At 35.3% G+C, this 25,625-nt stretch overlaps 1 pseudogene; it reads left to right on the top strand.

The window, feature by feature from the left end:
- Positions 1–24,745, top strand: part of LOC147633264 (uncharacterized) — a 31,331-nt pseudogene extending 6,586 nt beyond the window's left edge.
- The last annotated feature ends 880 nt before the right edge of the window (positions 24,746–25,625 follow it).

Here is a 25,625-nt window from a genome sequence, read left to right as displayed (position 1 = left end):
TTTAATAGTAATGGGAAGTTCTACTTCTTCTATACCTCTAGAGGAATAGCCACCTCTACTATCAGAAGAATAAGCACCTGAATCATTGAACACGTTTGCGAGTAAAATAGATAATATTTTCTCAAAAAAGAAACAATTGGCATCTTTCAAAGATTCCTTCCAAAAAAAAGACCTTTTTAAGGGTTTTTTTTAAAACATTGTACTCATCACAGTAAAGCATGTCCAAAAAATGATAAAATTTTGGACACTATGTACAAATTTGACATAATACAAAACGACAAATAAACTAAAAATTTGAGATCTTTTTACAAAATGTTACTTAAAAAGTAGACAACTTCTCGAATAAAAGTACAAGCTCATGCCATGATTTGGAGTCTTACATTAACGATTGGAATGTCAATAAAAAACCGTACTTTTCTCAGTGCAATTCCCACACTACTTATTCTTCGCTACTACTACTGAGTCCTCCACTATCACTAGTGGTAGTCTCATCCCCTGAGGGAGTTGATGATGCATACTCCTCCTCACTATCCACAAGTACATTTCCCTCCTCTAAGTGAACTCCTGGATGAAGAACTCCACTACTTTGTTGTGTAAGAAATACATTTGGTGATGAAGTGTTTGCATGCTCCCCAACATTCAAAGAAGGAATTTTTTTCTTGAGAATTGATATTGTAGACTTCCTAAATAAGTAACCAGCTTTTGTGAGAGTAAAGTCATAAACTAAAACATCCACATCTTCAAGTACCAATAGACTAGTACTTGGAGTGTCCAACATCCATTATGTTTCAACTTGGATGTCCAACATCCATTATGTTTCAATTTAGATTTCCAACATCCATTTTGATTTGGACATCGAACATCCATTATGTTTTAATTTGGATGTCGAATATCCATTTTGTTTCCATTTAGATTTCCAAAATCCATTATGTTTCAATTTGGATGTCCAACATCCATTTTGTTTCCATTTGGATCCAGTCCTACATCATTTGGATGTCCAACAACCATTATGTTTCAATTTGAATGTCCAACATCCATTTTGTTTCCATTCGGATGTCCAACATCCATTACTACATCATTTGGATGTCCACCTTCCAACATCTAGCCTGGAGAAAAAATGTAAACTATCATACCAACCTATTTGTAACCATTTGGATGTGGAGCATCCAATTTGTCCTAACCCTAAGATCTTGTTCTTTTATGTCACATATAATGGTTGTCCTGACTTTTATATCACTCTAGGTTGAGTTTTGTGCCAATTTAGATTTTGAACATCCAAATTTCTACAAATGACATCCAAATTGCCACAAATGTTTGGGGTTGATGTTTGGTCCCTAATTGGACAGATCACACTTTGAAGAAAAGGGTATCGATACTTGTTCTTAAGTTCAAGCACTGCCTCAAGACCAGTAGCTGAAATATTTTTTATCTTGCTTGTCATATTCCAAACACCTCTCAATGTGTTTCTTACTAGACAAAGGAGGATCATACTCCAACATTTGTGCAAACTCATCATCCCCAATATCTGAGTAACCATGTGCATCATCCTTCATTAGCATGTTGAATATAACATCTTGGGCCACTGTTGTGTGCAATTACTTTGCTATAGTGAAAGGATTAAGGGCGACCCTACTATTTACCTTCTCTTCCAAATTTTTACCAATGCATGTACTTATGCCTTCTTTGTGAGGATGCTCATGACTACCCATATACATATAACACATCTACTTGTATTATGATAATCTCTTGCTAGACAGTAATAGATAACAACTGGGCATGTTTTCACACATTTGGAAATTTGATCACAATGTTTGCAAGAAATATTATCAAACTTTGAACAAACCATTCCCTTTGGACAACTTCTTTTCAATCAACCTTTCCATTGTGTCTCATTATGCAAGTGCATCCTAGCATATTAAGGACAATCTACATTCACACATCATAAATGGCATGAGTATTTACTAAATTGAATAGCACCGTGTAAACAACTAGAACTGTTTGTCACGTACTCAACCCATGAGTGATCATCATGCCTATATTCCATACTATACATTGTAGAAGCACTCCCACATGATGGCGGTAGCTGATAAACAACTTATCCATCATATGACAGGGGTAACTTATCCGCTCTATCTATATTGAGGCAATATGTAATGTAACATGCAAAGTGCTATTGAGAGGGAGTGCCCTAATAGCATCTAACACACTCAAAACATTTAATTTTGGAGCATTAGTTTTATCCATTTCAAGAAGAAGCTTATAAATTGAAACATATCTACATCAAGCTCAAAACCCATTTCACCTGTGTTCAGCCAAACGGGGTCTAGTTTAAAATTCTAAGAGCTTAGAGAAAGGCGCTTCAATGCAATTGGAAGTCTAGCAAGATCAAAATAATCACAGACTATAGATAATTTTAGCTCAAACAATCTCATTAGAGACCACGCATAGTTTTTGTCTTGGACTGGATCCATACACAATAATATTCCTGCTCATTGTATCCTTCAAAGTTTCACCAAATAGTGGGAGAAAATGGCACACAGTAGACTTAAAGAAGCTCAACTCTATGTACTTTCAACCTTCCGGTTCCTAGATTTTTGAACTAGGCCGATTCTCTCCTTGTGGTACCACTACTAGCAAATAATGGTTTTTAATAAAATATCCATTCTTTTTCCAAACAATTGATTCCAAAAAATTTCTAAATATTCTTTAATTTATGAACACCTAGTGTTGCCTTGAAAGTAGTCACCATTAATGATTATGATGGCTCTGAAGACACTTTATATTTGCTTTACGGGGACCATTTATTTCTCATTTAACACTAAAGGGAGTAGAGTCAGTAGCTAGTAGTTGGCTAGCTAGTATATTGTCTTGCTCTTCATGGCCTCGATATTTGCATTGGGTTCATGTTGTCTTGGGAGATGTGACTTATATCATAATGTGTCCAAGCATATCAAAGATCACCCCCTCTCCCCATGAATTGAATTTTTAACCTTATACATTTTTAAAACTTATAACTTTAAAAATGTATTTGAATGTCTACTTTCATTGTTGTGTTCAACTTCTTTCTCATACTAATACAAACTAAAATGCCAATCAATCCATTCTAATGGTCTCATCAAGGTAAACCCCATGACAAAAAAAGGAGAACTAGAAGGGTCATGTTTTGCATAGGCTTGTATTTATGTATACATACGCTTGTAGCTCACCTAGCTATTTAAGTACTGAGTGATGAACCTTAACTTGAGCATTGATGTCTAAAAAATACTTTAATATTGCTCTTTTTACGGACGTGAAACATGGTTAGTGAACCTTAACTTGAGCATTGATGTCTAAAAAATCTTTTTAGGGACGTGAAACACGGTTAATATTTTATTTCTCTTTTTAGGGACGTGAAACATGGTTAATATTTTATTTCTCTTTTTAGGGACGTGAAATCATAAAAATTACAAATGATAAATTTACAAGGGAGGACACCTAGCAATATTTCGAAGTAAAAAATATTTAGGTCATAAACACTTTTAGAACATAAAAACTATATTTATAATTTTAAAGATATTATTTTTCTTAACTAGGGTTTGTGAAAGGAAGTTTAGGGCTGTTGAGGAAGTCACGGGAGGAAGAGAAGATCGATGGACATCTCAAACACCAGCATGCACCTCCAGAAGCCACCAACGCCAAGGTAGGATTTTTTCTAATTTGATTTCTTCACCCTAGCCTCCTTCTTCATCTTCGAGAGGAAAAAGAAAACTCAGAAATAGGCCACACGACATGACCTATTTTTGGGCATATTATTTTTATGTATTGAAATAATTGAAGCTCTTCACCACAGCTGGATGTTTAAAGAATTGAAGCTCTTCATGGCTAGATGTTTGGGCTTAGAATCTTCAAAGAGCCAAAGCCTATCTCTTTCAACACAATTTAAAAAAAGCCTAGAAACAAGTCGCACTTTTTGGGCATATTTTTTTTATGTGTATAAAGCTTTAAAGCTCTTCATGGCTGGATGTTTGGGCTTAGCATCTTCAAAGAGCCAAAGCCTAGCATATTCAAAGAGGAAAAAATATTTTACCAAAGCATCACGTCTTCATGGCTGGATGTCCTTCCATCTTCAAAGAGGGAAAAAAAGTACAAAAGCATGTCGCACCAGCATGGCCTATTTTTGGGCATATTTTTTAAAATTTTTAGATAGATCCAAAGCCATTAAAGAGCTTATTTCAAGGTTTAAATTCTTGTTGCAGAGTTAAGCTCTCAGTTTTCAGAGACTAACAAATATTGAATCTCATGTTGAAGAGCTAAATACCTTCATTATCAAAGATTTAAAAAATGCCTTCCATGTCAGTATGGCCTGTTTCTAGGCATTGTTTTAATCTTTGAAAGAGCCAAAGACAAAGTCAATGGGCACATTGGATGGTGATGTGTTTAAATTAAGTGATGATGTATATGTAGTCTACATGTTTACAAGATCTTGAGTCCAAATCTTTGATCAATTGGTCTTGGACATCACAAAGATTTAAAAAAAGCCCACAAATAGGACGCACCGGCATGGCCTATTTTTGGGCAGTTTTTTCAAGTGTTAAAAGAGCCAAAACCAATGAGGGTTTAGGTTGTCTCTGACAAGGGTCTTCTATCTTCATACGTACAGCCATTGCTTCTACCTCTAGCAGGAAAGGAGGCATGGGGCAGCCTAGTAGTTCACATGATTGGGATGATGATATCGATGAGAATGTGGGATAGAATCCATATGATTAGTGAGCATCTAGACCTTATTTAGTGCTACATTGATGACTATTTATTTGGGTTTGTTTGTTGATGCACTTGGGACTACTGTCACTCTATTTTGATATAGATTTAACCGTGTTTTACATTAGGTCAATGCGTGAGGATCCAAGTTTGTTATTTTGTTTGCCTTCTTCATGCATATGTTTTAAGACTGAAACATTCAAGTTTGATCTACAATACACATATATAATTAAACATGTGAATTTGTAAAAACTAAACAATTTTATTCTTTATTTTCTATCCAAAGTGTTTTGCCAGAGTATGCCGAAGCAATGGCAAGAACCATGGCTGGAGACGCACGTTTTGGAGAAGGACCATGCAGATCGACGTCACGCTCGTTATGTTTTTATAGACGATGAGTGTGAAACAACTTGATTTGTTTTGGTGTATGTAGTGGACAATGCAACACAAAGTGTTTGTGTTTGCTTGCGAGCCATGATTGGTAATTTTGTTTTGGTTGGTCTTGTTTAATGCAGATATTGTTAGTGTCTCAATTTTGTATGGTGATTGACGTGATCTTCTAATGTGCTTCTTATGTCTTGTGCTCACTTTACCTTAGGCCTTATCTAGCTCATCATAATAATGTAGCACTCTCTTCTATGTGTCGACCCTAGTGGGATACCTTAGGCCTTAGGTCTTATCTATCTCATCACAATAATGTAGCCACCCACCTAGCAAGCTTAGTGAAATTACAAACCCCACGAAAGATATTTGTGCATCAACCAAGTAAAAAATAATCCTTGTGAAAAATAAAGACATTTGTGCACCAACCAAGCAAAAAAATGCCTATATGAAGAATTAGTTAATTATATTAAGTTTTCTTGTTTTTTAATATGACCACCATATTAGATAATTTGGAAAAAACCCCGTTCCTGTTTGCAAAATGGGATCATGGTGAACTTGTCTAAAAGTTTGTCTCAAAACCTCGGGGGGGTCACTCGTATAAATATGTAAGTATCACGTGGGTTCAACAGAAGGACATTTTAAATATTTAAAACTTACAGAAATATATTTATAAAGGGGATTTATTTATTGTATTTTTAAAAAAAATTTACAGATTTGAATAGGAAAGGATACATTATATTCACTAAAAAATTCACAGATAAGGGACTTTTTAAATAGGCCTTGAACGCACGTGATATAGAGGATTTACATATAGTGACCCTCCCGAGCTCAAAACCCCCTCATGTGACATATCATTGGAAAGATCTTGAAGAGTAGAATCTAAATCTATGACCTCCAAAAAATTTGGAGTTGGTATGTTTAAGATAAGTCCAAAACTATATGGAGTAATTGATTCCCAAAATATGAGATTCTTTCCAAATTACCTAATATTGACTTTATGTTAATATTTTTCACATTATGCTATTACAAATTGTTTATTATACCTTATTCTTTTTTAAATTATAGAATTTCTAAAATTATTGATAAATAGTGTTTTATACTCTAGTATAGTTTCCTTGCAGCTCTAGATGGGGCCTAGGCTCTACAATTTACTTTTTATAAGTCTATTATAAAACATTCTAATTAAAAAACTTGGCATCAACTTTTTGCCTTGTCTTGTAACTTTAACTACCTTGAAAAATAGAAAGTACAAAGTTTTTCTTGCGAATTAAAAATCTATATCTATAAACAAAATATATGTACATACTTCCTTATAACTAGTTTGAATTTATGCATATTGTCACTCTTTATATTTTCTTTACTCTTTGTGATCATTTCCTCACAAACTAGTTTTTTATTTTCTTTCCATGTGCTTCTCATACCAAACTATGGCAAGCTAATGATATAATGACATACTTTCTTCCACTCTAATGACACAATATGAGAAAAAAATTCAAAGTCAAGTAAGATCTAACATTAGGGGAAGGTTGAGGTCTATGGGGGCCCTTTAAGCTGCCATATTATGTTTTTAAGTACTTTTGCTTAAGGACTCTAAGCATACTTTGACTAGGCCTGACAAGGGGATCTTTATGCATTCATTATTTGAATTTCTATTTTTTCAAATATATATTTGCTTGAGCTAAAATGGGGGTAACTTTTTGGTTTCCCCAAATTCAAAATGGCTGGAAAGCCTTCCCTCCTCTCTTCCCTCCACGTTTAGCTCCCCCCCCACTTTCTCTCTCTACATTCTCTCTCTAAGATGCCCTCGTTTCTCTACCACTCTCTCTCTTCCCCTTTCTCACATTTGGGTGTGCCATGGCTCTGCATCTCTGATTAGTAAGCTTCCATAACCTCTGAACTTCCAAATGCAGATATCTCACACTCTCTCATCCTCCATGCCTCATTTTTTTATCATTTTCTGCTCTCTCTCTCTCTCTCTCTCTCTCTCTCTCATGTCTTTCCCCCATTGAAGTGCAGAAAATCCCTCTGTCAACCTCCATAGCTTCAAAGCTTACCATTTTCCATTCTTGCATTGTTTACCATACATATCCCCTACTTCTGTCTGCAATCTACATCTCTCTCTCTCTCTCTCTACTGCATTATGCTGCAAAACCTCAATCTACCATTTTCTATGCCTCTTGCCATCTTCCTTGTCCTTTCTCCTATTACCTAATCAGAAGATCTATGGCCTTCTAATATTTTTTACAGCAAAACTTCATTGCACTCTCCTCAGAATACCCTATCCTCACTCTTGCATTGTGTTCTACTAGAAGGTCTTTTCAGCATTGCCTAACCCTAAAGAAAATGCCACTTGAAGATATATCTAACAGAGCCCCAAAGTTCAGGTTACATGTAGATTTGGCTGCTGAGTATGCTACAATCCGCAGCACAAAATCAAGTGGTGTGACCGATGTGCCATTGGGTACTCTTCGATCACAAGGGCGAAAATGTATTGACCTCTGGACGAATGGATTCATATACCCTATTGACCCGCTCACCAATGCTCCACCTCATTTTGTTAATATCACTACATTTCTTAGTTATGTAGGTGATGGAGCTAATGGTCTATTTGGCTACTGTAGGAGGCTTTCTTTTGTTGCAGCTCAGGAATCGCATTCAAGACTGCATTTCCGAGGCTTATGGCTTGAGTTGCAGAAGCAACACAAGAAGGACATTGATAGGCTTGAAGAAGTGGTGAACAACTTGAAAACTCAGAATCAGGAGCTCCAGCAAAACAACTTTTTGCTTAAGCAGGCCTTTGATAATGAACGGGACAAGGTGAATGCAGCCAAACAGGATGCACGAAACAAGCAACGACATCTTGCAAGCCTGAAGAAGCTTCCAGTAGGCTTTCGACAACGGAAAAGAAAGCGTCAGTCCCTAGAAACCTTGGCAATCCTAAGTGGAGCAAGAAAACGACGTGTACGAGCAACAAGGTAACTTCTATTCTTGCCATTGTTTTGCAGGCCTTTCTGTTTTGTGAAACATATTGATGTTATTTTGTATTTATGTTCCATGTAGAGATATTGCTGGGGATATGATGGGATATGAAGGTGGTGCTGAGGAATGTAGAGCAGGCATATTGAAACATGTTGTTAAGTTATCAGACATATATAAGCTGCTAGAAGATCCCACATGCAAAATATCTAAGCAAATCCGAAACAGAATTTCTGGAGAGCTGCAAAATATGGTAAGCCCCATACAGATTATGGATGCATGTGATAGTGCTGGTGTCAGTAGGAAGGGATATGAAGCCATCTACAGGGTGTTTACACTAGGTCATCGTGCTAAAGGTTTTCTTCGACCCATGCTACCAACTCCATACAGTGTAACCATGGCAAGAAAAAGTGCAAACTCAGAAATTGCGACCATGTTAGGTGGCTACCGTCATGTGGAGGATGCTCTGCCTGTATGTACTACAAAGGTATTTGAATACAACAAGTACAACAATGTCTTTATTGATTTAAGGACCCTTCAAAGAGCTATGATTTCTTATTATGGTCTAAGCATTGAGGAGTGCCAAGGTCAGGCTGTGTTTGTGTTAAAGCTTGATGAGTGTCAAATTGTAAAAGGACGAAAATTAGAAAGAGTCAGCCTAACACTTATGAACAGGGCTATGAAAGGAAATCTGGAACAGGATGATAATCTTCTTGACTGTAGTGCACAAGCCTCAAATTCCAACAAGGGAAGTCAATCTCAGGGAAAAGATTACTATGGAGTGCAATCAGAAAAGAATATATGGTGGTTGGCAGCATTTGAGCTTCCACAGGAGACGAATGATACATTGCGATGGTACCTTACCCGAACAGGCATCCCAAATGTCATATCATTGCAATCAAAAGGAGAAACTTTGCATGTGGAAGATGCAGGAACATTTACAGTTGAGTGGCACATGGCAGGTGATTTAAAGACATTGAAGTGTATGCTGGGATGCAAGCTAGGAGCAAATACTTTTTTTCCATGTATTTATTGCTGCCATTCAAAATCAGAGTATATTGATCGCGGCAAAGCTTCAGGCAAGGTTGCAGCCACCAAGACTACCAAATCTCATGCAAAGGGCAAGAAAAATGTACAACCAACTTCAATGAGTGCAACGCAAAACAAAGATCCAAAGAAACCTATGCAATGGGTTAATGGCATCATGAATTGTAATACCAACTGTCCGCGTAATCGTGATCAAGAAGATATCTCATGGAGCCCTATATTAGAGATTCCACTTTCCCGTGTTCATATTTGCACGCTTCATGCTAGGTTACGCATAATGGACAAATTACTGAAGTTACATATCAATTATGCATGGAATATGGAGCCTGAACATCTTCGCAACGAATGCATCAGTAAGCTGGAAGATGTCCTTTCAAGTGTGGGGCTTCATGGTGGTGCTGTAAAGCTGACTAAGGATACTAAAAAGTTAGGACCGGGTCAGGATAATCCAAACAAAATATGCATGGGTGGGTCCAAAGCAAGACACCTTCTCTCAAATTACGAGGGGTACAATAGTCACACAAAATATGAATTATGGAAGGCCATTTGTGAATGCACCACTTATCGTGGGAATAATGCAGAGCTTGGTCTCAAGCGGGCAAGGCTGTGGGAGTCACTTGACAAAATGATTCAATTGCTAGAAAAGGCTCCACTTGTTGCCGAGGAGATTGCAAACTTGAAGACTGCAATACATACATTTACTCAGCAAATGGTTGATGCATGGGGAGAAACACATATCACCCACTATATGGTATTTACCTTTCTATCTATTTACTGATATTAATCGCCAAATAGTAAAATTCTGATATGATCTTTGTTGCAGCACATTATATCTCCAGCCGAGCAAGAAAGGCGAAAAAAATTTAGAAATGATAGACAACCATGGGAAGAGAGGTCGCATCCACCACCACCCCCCGTAGCCAACAAGAAGAGAAGATGGAAACCAGGGACCGTGGCTCTGCGAGAAATCAGAAAGTACCAAAAGAGCACAGACCCCATCATGGCGAAGGCCCCCTTTGCAAGAGTTGTAAAAGAAGTCATCGACAAGTACAGTGACAGGGTCACTCGGGTACAGAGTACGGCACTGGAGGCCCTCCAAGAGGCGTCAGAAACAATTTTGGTCTCTCTGTTTCAAGATTCGGTGCTGTGCCATGCTCACGCCAAAAGGGTGACCCTAAAGCCTATTGACATGGCACTTGCACTACGTTTACGTCAGGATAAAGCGCTCCATAAGGAAGGCTTTATAGGATAGGATTAAGCTTTTAGGCGACGGCCTTTGTGCCTTTTGTAATCTCGACATTGTAATACATTTTTTTGAATCTATAAGATATTGTCAATGACTCGTTAACCAACGTATTCATTTGTTTCAACTGTTATAAAAGCAGACATTTCATTTCTTGTACTGTTGTTTGAATGAGAGAAACTGTTGATCATGTATTAAGAGCCTTAGTTAAACAGGAACAAAATTTATATTACTGATAAGGTGATTGTGAAACATTATCTTGTTATACGTGGCATTGTTGTTGGCACTGAACAGAGGATCCTTACATAGTGCAGAAACAAAATTATATTGAATTTATTTTCGGTCCGAAAAAAAGGCTTAAAGCTCAATAAGGCCTTAGAAAAGCTCAGGGACAAAAAAAAAGTTATTTGGTGCTCTAAATCACCTGGTGAAGTCTGGCATTAGATAGAACATTTTTTATAAAAGCAACAGTTTTCTTTTTTTTTATGGTTCTAGGCAGAGTAATCATCAAAATAAAGTGCACACAATGCATTTTTTTGTGAAAAAATGATCAAAAAAAGGGCTGTGCGCTACGGCGCGAATTTAAGCCTGCCCTGCATTTTGAAAGGCTGAAATTCGCGCCGTAGCGCACAGCCATTTTTTTTTTATTTTTTGACTCTATCCAAGAGTATGTGCACTTTTTTGATGAAAAATATGCTTACAAATATCAAAAAACATAAAAAATTCTGATTTTTTAAAAATTGTTCAGATTTTGTACTGCCAGATTTCGGCTGGATGTTAAGTGACATTCAAAGAACAAATATTTGATCATTATCAATGAAATTTCTTACACATTCACATGCCTGCCAAAAGTTTAGAGGGCACAGTGTTGACACATCAAATAAACAAGAGAAATGGTTCAGACTTCTTAGAAACATTACAATTAAAAAAGTATACATTTTGTATTGATTTCGTAGAAAGAAAATTACAAGTTCCTGAGAAGATTTCTGAGAGCTTCTTTAGCTTCGTCACTCTGTGTGGTTTTCTCACCTAGGCTATTAGCTATAATAATAGGATTGGTTACACCTTTGGAGATTGAAGTGGCACAGTGGCTTAGCACGTGGCCGGTGTAGTTGCCTGCAAATGTGTACATGGCTGCCTCCCTGCTAATAAGTATACATTTGTTTGCATTATTTGCTAGCCCATCTTCGGTGAGAACCCCACTTAGAGCTTTACACTTGATGAGCTCTGCTTGTGCCTCCTCAGAGTACTCTAAATGGATTACTCGAATAAATGATGGAGAGAGGCTAGGAAGGTAATGAATCAGGGAGGTGTCTCGTCCATCGGATTGCACACGAACTCCACCTCCACGTGCAGCAAACTTGTCAAAAATATAAGCTTTCTACAAGAGAAAAAAATCAGGTGTTAGTAATAACTCACTTATAAATATGAAGGCACAACTTTGATTTAAACCCACCTCAATGTCATCATCACATTGGCTAATGCGTGGGTTGCATATGTCTATACTGCTTCCACGCTGCTCAACTGATGTATCTACATGCAAGCGCTTATGTGGTTGAAATGCTTCTTGAGGGACACTTTCATACTCTGCTGCTACACTTTCTATAGCAACAAGAGCATTGGAAACAGTTGCCTCAATTGTACGTTCTGTATCATAACCTTGGAATGCTAGCGCTTTGGTAAGATCATGGTCATCAAAATCAATCTGTACACCTGCAGGCTGTTGCTCAAGTGTGTCTTCTTTGCAGAAACCAGACCCAATTGCTAATATGCTTAAGGCCTCATCCTCCCTTAACCCCAAGGATTTACAAATGTCATCAAGGAAAAGAAATTCCTTGTTATCCATGATGATGGGATTCAAAGTGGTTACATCCAACTCAGGGATCTCTTCCACAATTTCATCCCCTTCGAGGTCACGATGAGGCTCTTCATCCTCAGTTGACCCTTGTTGGAGAAGCACCAAGGCCATGGACGCTTCAGCTTCTTCTGAGAAAACCTCTTCCACCTCACCTTTGGATTCCTTCACAAGAGCTGCTTCCTTTTTCACTGCCTTTCCCTTCTTTTTTTCTGTATCCCTGGCTTCTTGCAAAAACAGTGCTAACGTCATATCCCATGAAAGGAAGGTGGTGCCTACATTACCAACCTGCAATTCATAAATGGTGTCATCATCTTCGACCCTATAATTGCTAGATGTAAGCCCTTTCAAAAATCGGTTGAGCCTGAATCGGAACGACTTGTCACCATGGTACAGATGCCTGATTAAGTCCACTGGAACCCATTTAGTGGTGGATTCAGGCAATTGCACGACATATTGTGCCACTACATCATTCATGTACTGGACCTGCTCTTGAAAAGCCTCTGCATGAAGGTCTATAGTTTTTTGCATATCGATCACCCCCTCAAAAATGGCGATGTTCTCACCTGCACCTGCTGAGAGCCCAATTTTCTCAAGTTTTGCGCGTAGCGAGTTAGAGCTTGAAGCCATGGCGGGATATTGAAGGGAAATAGAAACTGCAAGATCTTAAGAATGAAATGAGCTTTATAGAGCAAAACCTATTCTTATAAAGCATTCCACTATAAAGTTTAATAAATTTATAGAACATACTTAAAAATTTTAAATTTAACAAAATTAAAATCCAAGTTGCAGTGAAATACAGAGGACATTGGGACTATGGTGCAATCAATAATTTTGTATTCAGAAGTACACCGCTACAAATTATCGCCCAAAATCACTCAAAATGTTACCTAAGTCTGCAACTTAACAGTCTTTCAAGCTAAGGACCCTAGGGGGCTCCAATGACACACAGAGTGTATGTTTCTCTGACCTTTGACGCATGGGTCGATTAGAAACAACAAACTTGAATTGGTTCCTTACATTAAAGGACATGACAATACGATCTCTCAACTGAGCAAAATTCCAATCATCATTAACTACCACTGTATGCTCCTCTCCTGGGTGAACTTCAATATGAAGTTCTACCTCCTCCCTAGCATAGAGATCAGAGTCCAAAGCCTCCCATTCACCATGCGAGCATTTCCACCTTCTAATAGGGTACACCATAGTTAGATTTTGCTTGCCTATCTGATACCTGCATCTTACCATTGACATTACCGCTGAGCACTTTATTACATCGCCCTTATGTTCTGCCACCTTGGTGGTCCAGTCGCCTTTTAGAAATGTATCTAGAGCTTCAAAGGCCCCATCTTTGCTTATCCACATTGTTGGGGTGCGATGGAACTTGCCTGCTTTGAAAATAGCAATAAACACATGTAAAGGCATGAAAAGAGATACACTTATCCTGTGGGATCCATATGCAGCCTTTAGGCTTGACTGAATGTCATGGAAAATCCTGCGCTGAAAGCTCTCCATTGTAGTGGGGTCTGGAATGGGCCATTCCGGGCTATTTAGTGCAGGAGGAGAAATTGGCTCAAGTGCTCCAAACCTTCCCCTCTGTGGCACAACATATGTTGCAGCAATGAAAAATACTCCTCTATTTGCAAGTTCGGAACTTGTTTCCCCAGCATACATAAGCCTACCTAGATCAACATGACATGCTTCGAAGGTCCCTGTAAAACATTCTAGAGGCTGCCATTCCACACATGTTGAAGGGAAAACATCTGCATACAATAGAATACATTGGAGTTCTTGATATTCACATAGTCTTCATGCAAGCATTTCTCCAAAACAAAGAAACATTAAACAAGGACTGAAACTTACAGTTAGTTGGGAACCGTGGTGAGTTCTCATCTTCAAGATGTATTTGGCTTGAGGTGTAAACATGTTGCACCTTTGCAAGCCGCTTTCCATCCTTGTTGCAAACTTTGAATTCTAAGATCCTTCCTTTCCAGTGATGGCTTGTGGAAGCCATGTGCCTTCGAGGAACCTTTTGTGCACCCCTCAAACTGGGCTGCATTGTTATCCACATGAACCGCTTAAAAACGGTAGGAATCCAATAACCTTCATCATCCTGTACTGTGGAAATAGCCATGGACTCGATAGTGGATGATGGCCTGCGTACACACTGAAGAGCCATAGATGGCCCAAATGAAAAGAAAGTGAATGTTAAGAATATGGCAAAAAAGCAAATACCTGCTCAGAGACAGAGAGAGAGAGAGCTAGCTAAAGCTTCAAAGAAGTTTGCTGCAAATCCATACACACACACACAATACACATGCACACACACACATGCACACACACACAGAAAGCTAAACCTTCAAAAGAAAGCAAATGAGAGATTGCATTAGGTGCCTGCATGCACAGAGAGAGAGAGAGAGAGAGAGAGAGAGAGAGTCTGATAACAGAGCTTCCTCTAGAGAGAGAGAGAAGGGCTGATAACAGAGCTTCCTCTGAGTAGCTGGTAGCAAAGAGCTTTCCTCAAAAGAAAGCTAATGAGAGATTGCATTAGGTGCCTGCTTGCACACAGAGAGAGAGAGACCTAGAGATAGAGTCTGATAACAGAGCTTCCTCTAGAGAGAGAAAGAGGCTGATAACAGAGCTTTCTCTGAGTAGGTGGTAGCAAAGAGCTTTCCTCAAGTTGGGGATGAAGATAGGGCTGCAAGTGAGGGTGTAGTGAGTGGTAGATGGGGAAAGTGGGTTAGTCTAAAAGGGAGGAGAGAGAAACACGCCCCTACTTTTGGAGGGAAGAGGGAAGTGAGGGGGGGTAACTTTTTGAAACTTTTCCTTTAAAAAAATATTTAAAAAAAAGATATTGAAGATTTTCTTTGCTGGCAGATCTGAAAAAGGCAAGATTCCACCTTTGACCACAAGATTTAGGGTCTTAATCAACCCAACGTTTTTGTACACATGTATTTTTCCTATTGGCCTTCACACTAATCATCTCCTTAATCTCATGGCAGCTTAAAGGGCCCCCATAGACCTCAACCTTCCCCTAATGGCCGTATACAACCCAATCCCAATGTCAATCAGTAAAAATAGATCTTATGCTATTATTTAAACACATCAAGTTTACTTCCCATAGTTCAAAAATCAATAGGCACCTTAACCTTTTCTAGTGTAACTACATAATGTGAGATCTCAAATGTAATCCCATTTCCTCAAGCAAGATGTAACCTATATATCTATTTTGCCAATTCATAGTCGTGAGAAGCTAGAGTAAACAACAAAACACATAATGTGAGAGCTCAAATGAAATCCCATATCCTCAAGTAAGATGTAACCTATAAATCTAGTTTTGTAATTCATGGTTGTGAAAATCTAAAGTAAATAACAAAAGAAACATGAGGTTGTAGCATGCAAGATCATTTCAAGCAAGATGTAACCTATAAATCTAGTTTACTAGTTGATAATTATGTGAAAAGCGAGTGTAAATAGCAAAATAGAAAGAGACATAGGATTTTATGGTGAAAAATCAAGAGAAATATATTTAAAATGATTAAAAATTATATTATTTAAATTCAAGACACTCTAAACATCTCATTTTATATTATAGTTCACTATAAACCATAGTCTTCTTACATTTTAAAATTTACACACAAACAATTATGTTTCCAGGATGAAAATCCCCCACTCTAGGAGAGTGTAGGTTGATATCATCAAAGGGTAGAAATTATATGTGAAAAAATCCCCTTCAACCCCCCTCTCCCCCCCCAAAAAACTCTCTCGCTCTCACCCCCATCACTATCATGAATATAGTGGCCACCCATTTTTCCATTGTATGCTTCCTTGCTTAACACATGTGCCACCAGTAGTACCTTATCCAAATATTACCTTTGACACTGGGGGTGTTTACCTTATGAATTTGTAGCATAGCATGATACTTATGGATAATTTGAAACTTTACAAAATAGGGGTATTTAAATACATGGTTGCTCACATGTGATTATATGGGTTGTAACTCACCCAAACCTTATACTATACCATTGAGCACTACCTTAAACTATGTTTGCTTGGTACTAGCTAGTTGTATACGAGGATTTTAATATCGTTATATATGTTGTAGCTAACCGGAACCTTGTTCTATACTATATCTACCTTGAACTTTGTTTGCTTGGTACCATCTGGTTGTATGCAACCTTTTATATATTCCTAGAGTAATATAGATACATATTCCTTAATTTTACAAATAGGGGTATTTAAATACATGGTTGGTCACATGTGATTATATTGGTTGTAACTGACCTGAACCTTGTACTATACCATTGCTATCTTGAACTTGGTTTGCTTTTTGGTACTAGCTAGTTGTATACTACCATTTTTATATGGTTATACGTGTTGTAACTATCCCGAACCTTGTACTTTACCATTCCTACCTTAAACTTTATTTTCTTGGTACCATATGGTTGTATGCGACCTTTTATATATTCCTAAAGTAATATAGATACATATTGAAAAGAGCGACATTTAGAGTTATGCAAATTGATACACCATAATAAAGGTTCATGTATATTTACAATGTAAGAGGCACTAGTTTTCTCTGGATAATATTTCAAGATGTGAGACATCGAAAGATGAGGAGGTTGAAGTTGATAAACCACCAACTAATAGTTATCATATGAAATATCTATGTCATAGTTAAACATTCACAACCTCCCCTTTAGAACCCATCACATTTCACCCATGTTCATCCACCTTTTTAATACCCTATACACATGACACATAAAGAAGGGAGTGTTTATAGGAGAGGTATTTCATTGAACTACTATATGTGGGTGTTACAAGAGATCATATGTGCTTGAAATTTATAAAAGTAATACAATAATTTTTTTTCTCCCTATAAGAGAAAAGACAATGACATAGACACATCAAAAAAGCATATAGACATACAAGAAAATAAACATTATCAATGAATAAAAAAGAAATACTCAAGGTTATGAAAATTGACTCATCGTGATTCATATGAATTTAAAGTGTAATAATGCTTCAAAAATATAATAAATAACTATGTGAATATGAAACTCAAGCCTTGAAATATGTATATATAATATGAATCTTATCTTGTGATTATCTAGAGAATTTTTATAACTATTTTGATTTAACAATTATTATTCAAACCATTTATATCTTACACAATCTACCATTGAACATGATATAATGTAATAATTAATAGTTTTTAAAGTATTTATATTGTCATATCCTCGATATATGATACAACAACAATACACAGTTATTGATGTGTAGTTATATTATGAAATAAAAAGATTCAAGGAACTTAGATAGTGTTATATGTCATCAATTACTTATATATGTGACAAAATTGTATTATGAAATGATGGCTCAATAATGTGTATCCCATTGATTTGAATGAGCACAAGGCATTGTAATGTTACTTTTATGTAACATAATATAGACTTGATTATAATGATAGAGTTGTAATAGAAACTAATATAAAATGTAAGATAAAAAATGTGGGTCCCATTTATTTGAATTATTGAAAATGTTATATTGCCACTTCTATAGATAGAACATACTATATTCTTGACTATTTTTAACAATAGTGGAATTGTGATAACAACATATTCATTATAAGAACATACTATAATCTTGACTATTCTGAACAGTATAATATGTTCTATAGATAGAACATACTATATTCTTGACTATTTTGAGCAATAGCGGAATTGTGATAAAAACTTATCATTCATAAGAACACTAAGAGAGCTTGGATTATTAAAGGACTTGAATAACATGATACTTGAAAATCTTGCCTAAATGGTTAACATAAACGGAGTATTGACCTTAGCAAAAAAAAAGAATTAGAAAACCACTTTTTTCTTGCCTCGTGCACTTGTCTTTTTGCCTCTCTTGAATGTGATGTTTAATTGCAACCATGAGACTAATTCAAGAGTTGGATGACTTTGGAGTTGGAATTGGGACTTTATGAGTGATGACTAGTTATGAAATGTAGGATACAAGGAGACATGTGATGAATATGATGCATATGTACTCACATTTCTAACCAATACCTAAACCACAATAATAAGAACACTACCAAATGCTTAAGATGACTTGAGATATTATCAGTAATAAAAAGATGTGGTAAATTGGAAGGTAAAAGGATGGATATGCATGAGATAGGCATCTCCTACCAAGCAATTGTAATAAACATAGCTAGTGACAAGCATTTCAATTAAGGTTTTGAAACTTGCTAAGACAAGAGTTCAAAATATGATATTAGGTATACATAATTTAATACATAAGGTGCATTTAAATAATATATGGGTTTATTCAAGCAATGTGGAAGAGGTTACATTGTTGGGGAGAGCGAGCTGGCAATCATCATCAAAATATTGAGGAAGAACCATGTGTTGAACATTAATTGCTACGAAAGAGACACCTAATTTCAAAAGTTAAACCCATTATGGGGGCCTGGGTTTGATGCCAATGAGCTACGCGATGGGGATAATTGGTGTGAGGCGATGGAGTAATCCACCTTCTCAACACAAAAAACGTTCATATTGAAAAGGCCACGTGCATGTCGGCTTTCTTTGTTTTTTTTCAACCATGAGGAAAAAAAGTCAATAACGTAGGGATGACTTAGTCTTTTGCCCCACCATCCGAGTTGATCTTTTATAACATAGAGAAGCGTGTACTGTAAGATTGCGTATTTTACAAGTGCATTTTTAGGAAAAAAAATGTAGCCATGAGTATCACTCATAGGATCAAATCCACGTCCGTTTAAGAAGGAAAAACATAGAGAGAATTTAAACTTTACAAACGGCAAGAAAATGATGCGAAAAGGGAAGGTTGGAATTGCATACTATAACAACCTTATCAATGGTCTTCTTGCAAAAGGTAGTGTATGCATTCCAAGGTTCTTAAAACTAACAAGGTTATTACTAGGTGATAGGATTTGATTGATTTTGTGTTGATAAAATTACAACCAACCAACGAAGTAATAGGATTTGATTGATTTTGTGTTGATAAAATTACAACCAACCTTCTGAAATAGATCAGGTATTCCAAAAACTAACAAACGTGTTTAAGGTTATTACAATTAGGTAATATTATTTTATTTATTTTGTGTTGACAAAAATTACCAACCAACCTTTGAACCTTGATCAGGTATTCAACCATATGTGACTTTATACCATTGGGATTTGCCACAGAAACTTGAGGATTCTTACGGAGGGTGGCTTAGTCCAAACATTGTGTAAGATATCTCTCATTCCAATACATGCCAAAACTTTTTCTCCTTTAACATAAATTTTCATTTTTTAAAATTTAAAGAGATTAAGTTTCATAATATTGCTAAATGATAACCTTCATCGTATAAAACTCACATGGAGGATTTTGCAAACTATGCAAAGACATGCTTCCAAAACTTTGGGGATTGTGTCAAGCATTGGATAACCTTCAATGAGCTCACATCTTTTATTTTGAATGGCTATAATAGTGGAACATTTCCACCACAAAGGTGCTCAAATTGAGTTGGAAATTATACAAAGGGGTATTCAATGATAGAGCCATGTATTGTGGCTCATAATGTATTGTTATCCCATTCAACCACAGTTGATATATATCGGAAAAACTTCCAAGTTAGTATCCTCTAACCTCACATATTTTCTCTTTGATTTCTTAAAGCTAGACTTTGAAAATCGTGAATAAAGATTGCCCTTATATTTATTCTGGTGTAACAAGCATACATGTACACACACGCGTGCGTGCATGTACATGTGTGTGTGCGTGCACACACATGGATGCTTGTATAACAAGCATCCATGTACACAATGTTGTGTGTGTGTGTGTGTGTGTAAAGAGATAATTTGTTCAAATAATAGTGAGATATAGTTTTTGCATAATAATTGTATGTGGTCCTCATGTTTTACAAATATAGAATAACTCTTTTTGTCAAAATCATTATGCCAGAGACAACAAAATGGAAAAATTGGTATAACAACAATTGCCAATTAGTACATCCCCTATAGCAAGTCTAGTGTGAAGATGTAAAAGCTGTTAGTAGATTACTCGATTTTACATTTGGATGGTATGTGTTACTTTTTTGTCTTGTATTATTTTTTTACCCTATGTTATTTTTAATGGATAGTATGTGTTACTCTTGTTCTTGGAAATGATTTGAGCGCATCATTTACAATTTAATGGTACATGCTATACTCTTTTTCATTTTAGGAATTTGCAACTATGAGTGTAACCTATTATGTTTTCATTTCTAGGTATATAAGTCCATTATTATATGGATATTATCCCACTATTATGCATGAGCTTGTGGGTGGTTGCCTACCAACTTTCACAACACAACAAAAGAAAAAGCTTCATAACTTATTGGATTTTCTTGGTCTTAACTATTACACCACAAACTATGTCAGTAGTGTTCATTCTTACCCCAATGCTAATGAAACAAGTTTTTTTCAAGAAAGTATGACAAATACAATAAGTGATGAGTACTCCAAGACCCTTTTTTTGTAAATACTCATGAAATCTATTTAAATTCTTTTAGTTCTTAAAGTTGTTAAGCTAATTGGTTTCCAAAGTGGTTGTGTGTTTTTATTTTCCTCCATTTATACATATATAACTTCTAAAATATAAGTTTAGCTCTTAAAGTTGTTTTGTATTAACCCAGTTAATTAGTTTCCAAAGTGGTTGTGTGTTTTAAGTTTTATCCATTCATACACATGTAGTTTCTAAATTTATAACATAACTTATAACCTCATGATATAATTCCAACGATATCATCCGATTGGGACAATATTAGACTATAACAAGGTCTCGTAGGGACTTAGCACTAGGACGTGAAACCTAAGAATAATGTGTCCTTGGTTTGTTATTTCTTGTCCTCATAAATGCAATCATGTAGCATCCTCCTTGGTAAAGTTCAAAGACAACATAAGCCATCTCCTAACTAGATGGCCACATTTAGCCACCAATGAGTATCCAACCTAGGAACTATCGGGTGGTGCCCAAGCAAGTGCTCACCACAATAGCTACTCCTCATATAGAAGATGTCAAATTAGAGCACATCTATTGCCCATAGTCACAATATGAGGGTGGAAAATTGAGAATTTCTTTTAACATTTTCCAATTAGACCTTACCTTATTATTTTTGGTTTTACTCAAACCTTACAAAGTTTCACATTTTATTGGGGACATAGACAAAAAAATGTTTCTTCTTTTCTAGAAGGGTTCTTATTGTGGAATATAGATATAGTCAAGAGTATTCCAAAGACATGATTTTAGTTTACCTTAGAGTTGAAAAGGTGAGGTCATCATGATGTAATACATGATGAGGTTATGTGGGGAGGAATAGATACTCTGATATTAACATAAGGCACATGGATCTGGTCTTGGTTCGTATGGAACCTATTAATCAACAAGCCACACATGAGGTTGAATAATAATACATTTACGGATGAATATGGAATATTCATCTGTAAAATTTCAAAGGTGTCTTAGGTTGAGAAAATATATTCGAAATATTTATTATAGATATTAATATATTTATCATGATGTTTTAAAAGGTGTATTAGGTTGAGAGAATATATTTAAAATAACTTTATGAAATGAATGTTAGTATCTTTTTCATGCGACTTTGGATTGTCTTTATGTAAATATATTAAACACTATAATGATATTTCTTAACCTTTATTCTAAATAGCAAAAAACAAATGTGTTCTTCCAAGGGTATTATTTACAAATAATTATGCTAGGGTATTATTTACAAATAATTATGCTTTCTTTATAGTGTAGCATGAAAAAATGAGAAAGAGCCATTTGATACCACTTTACTTCTTCCCTGTGTCAATATAAGGAGTTTCTCACATGCTCCTGAAATTGTAGAGTACAGAGCATAAGAAAAGGAGAAAGAGCCAGGTAATACCACTTGATTTCTTCCTCATAAGAGGTTTTCTTAGTTACTCTTAAAATTGTAGAGTAAATAAACTACAAAAGTTTCATGTTGGGTTTGCATTGTCTTCTTCCTTCGTAAGGGATTTCTTAGTTACTCCTAAAATTGTAGAGTAAATATACTATCAAAGTTTCATGTTTGAGTTGGCATTCTCATTTTTCCTTATAAGTGTTTTTTAAACATTAAATAGGTGAACACAATGGAGTTTTGATTGGGCAACAGGTATTTATTTTTGAATTTATTTAGTAAAAGGATTTATTAAAACAAAAGATTTAGTCCATGAATTTAAAAAATATTAGCTTGTAAGAGAATTAAAAAATGTGAGCTCTTGAAATTCAGCAATCCTTATAATAATTATTTAAAAATGTTAGCTTTTAAGAACTATTGAACAACAATTTGGTACCTTAGCAAGCAAGACATAAATATGTCTTTTCAAGAATTTGCTAAAAAATCATATCTTGTGATTGGGAGTGGGATTTTAGCATTTCTCTTCTAGGGCATGTCTTCATTAATGTGGCAACCTTAGAAAATTATCAAAATGATAAAAATAACCTTAAATATAATTGATAAATCACCAAAAAAAAGAGGTATATCTAGAATTATAATCTAATCAGGTTACGAGTTTAAAAAGTAGGTTCATACATGCAAGAAAAAAATGATCTCAACTCATTATAAATTTCTCTGAATACTTACGTAGTATTTAAGGAATGAGAGATAGATTTTTCATGACAAAAAAGTTATTGAATTAATATTAATTGAATTAAATTTCCTTCTTAGAATGTCTTTTCAGTTATTGAGCCTTTGACACCCAAAATATGATAATACTGTGAGAATATATGGTGATTTACTTTAGTTATACTAATAAATCAATGTCTTCAATGAATCAATACGTTAAGAATTTATATCTAACCATTTGAATCTAGTTAGATAACAAGGTGATCGTCTTAACTTTCAAAATTGCATTGATAACAAAGCAATGTATATGAACCCTTACTTATATTTTGACCATCTAGTGATAAACTTATGAAAATAGTGTTTGTTATTATATAAGATGACCACATATTCCACCTAAAGCCTTATGAGATGTTTAAAAATGCATGACGGAGTCTCTTATTCTATACTTAATGAATATGGTTCAAAATTTGTAAACTTTCATCTAGTTCAAAGTGCCTAAAAGTATAGGTGTATATATGATTGGCTCACACAAAGTGCACCACATCGATGCGTGAAGGAGTATCCTATTCTATACTTAATGAATATGGTTCAAAATTTGTAAACTTTCATCTAAATCAAAGTGCCTAAAAGGATAGGTGTATATATGATTAGCTCTCACAAAATGCACCATCAAAGCATAACATTATACAGAACATGTGTATAAGGTTTGGTCCTAGTCTATGATTGTTTGATTAGGTTAAAAATCCTAAAAGGTAATATTTAATTTCCAAATACCTTGAAATTTTGATTAAGATCTAAATTTTGGACTTTTAATTGATTTTTAAGCCTAAGATGGATTGTAATACACCATAGATATGTTTGTGAATCAATGCATATCCAAAAACTTTGGAAAGCAATCAAAAATTGGCTAAAGCCTTCGATCCAAATATCTCCACATTATGACTATAGTTGAGCCTATGAATTCTTATAAATTGAAAATCCTAGAGGTAACCAATGTGATCCCAAAAAATCCAATTTCCCTTCACCATGTACCTGATGATATGACAAAAGTGAAAGTTTGATTTTCACTATCCATGTGTTCCAAATAATTCCAAAAAGTTGGTCATTAATGAGGTCCATGGACACTTTTCTTTCCTATTACAAAACTAGTGTTAAAAATGTTAGCTTGTTAGAAATATTTCAAAAGGTTAGCTTGTGATTCAATCATGCTTTGTAAAAGTTATAATATTTTCACTTGTTTTTTAGGTGGCATCAAAGTGTTTCTATATTTATCCAAGAGGGATTCATGATCTTTTAAAGTACATTAAGAAAACCTACAACACAATTCCTCTAATATTTATAACAGAAAATGGTATGTTGGTAATTTGGTCTTGGTCTATTTGAAATCTTTCATTCTTCTTATATTTTGTAACCTTTTCTTTGTGTGTGTGTGGGGGGGGGGGTGGGGGGGAGGGGGATCATAGGTGTTGATTAAAAAGGTAATGCATCTCTACCTCTAAATGAAGCATTAAAAGACCCTATAAGAATAAACTTCTACCATGACCATCCCACATATCTAGCATTGGCAATAAAGTAAGTTATACAAATTTTTAAAAAATATGTTTATAGTCTTAAAATAAATTATCAAGGTTTATGCTTATAGTTTTTTGTATATCAAAGTTTATCAAGATTTTCTATTTATTTCCTTAGGGAAGGAGTTGATGTGAGAGGCTTCTTTGCCTGGTCTCTTCTCGATAATTTTGAATGGACATCTGGGTATGATGTTCGGTTTGGTCTACATTTTGTAGATTACACCACCCTTCAAAGGTACCCAAAAGAATCAGTTGGGTGGTTTAAAATGCTATTTAAGAAAAAAAATGTATGATGGTGGTGTATCTTATTAAAAGTACTTGAGATTCTACAGGGTATTTAAAGTTAGACTTAGTCATTAAGATGAGATAATGATCTCCATGGTGATTGTATAAGTCATATAGTGGTTATGTGTGTAAATACTCTAGAAAACTTGTGGTGATTGTATAAGCATATAATATTATAGGGAAGAAGTTGATGTGAGATGTTTCTTTGCATGGTCTCTTTTTGATAATTTTGAATGGACATCTGGGTATGATGTTTGATTTGATCTACATTTTGTAGATTATACCACCCTTTAGAGGTACCCAAAATAATCAATTGGGTGGTTCAAAAAGCTATTAAAGAACAAAAATGTATGATGGTGGTATATCTTATTAACTACTGGATATTTTAAATGGTGACTTAGTCATTAATATTAAAGAAGGATCTCCATGGTGATTGTATAAGTCATATATTAGTGATGTCTGTGAATACACTAGAAAACTTGTGGTGATTGTATAAGTCATATAATTGTATATATATTTATGTTTTTTGTTCTATTACACCTCCCCACACCATGTTTTCATAGATCTAAATGGATACACATACAACATATATGTTTCATAGACATAATGTGTACACTTACAACAACAAATAGGTTTCATGCAAACACACCAATAGATGAAATTACTAGCACATTAGAAATATTGCATGTATCGCCAAAATCAAATCAAACCATTAGAAAAAACAAGGAGTACTCAACAAACCTTTAGATAGCTCATAAAAAAATGCATATATGTTAATGAAAACAATGTTAAAAAATAGTACGTAGAAAGTAGATGCATCAACAATAAAATTTGTGAAGAGGAGATTAAAGAGTAGTCTAGAAAAAACAACATAAAGAAACAACAATG

This window comes from Cibotium barometz, chromosome 12 (assembly GCF_041138505.1).
Source record: "Cibotium barometz isolate CiBa-2024 chromosome 12, ASM4113850v1, whole genome shotgun sequence".
In the NCBI taxonomy this organism is placed as follows: Eukaryota; Viridiplantae; Streptophyta; class Polypodiopsida; order Cyatheales; family Cibotiaceae; genus Cibotium; species Cibotium barometz.
The sequence above is the reverse complement of the archived record's forward strand: the minus strand, read 5'-3'. Positions and strand labels throughout refer to the sequence as shown.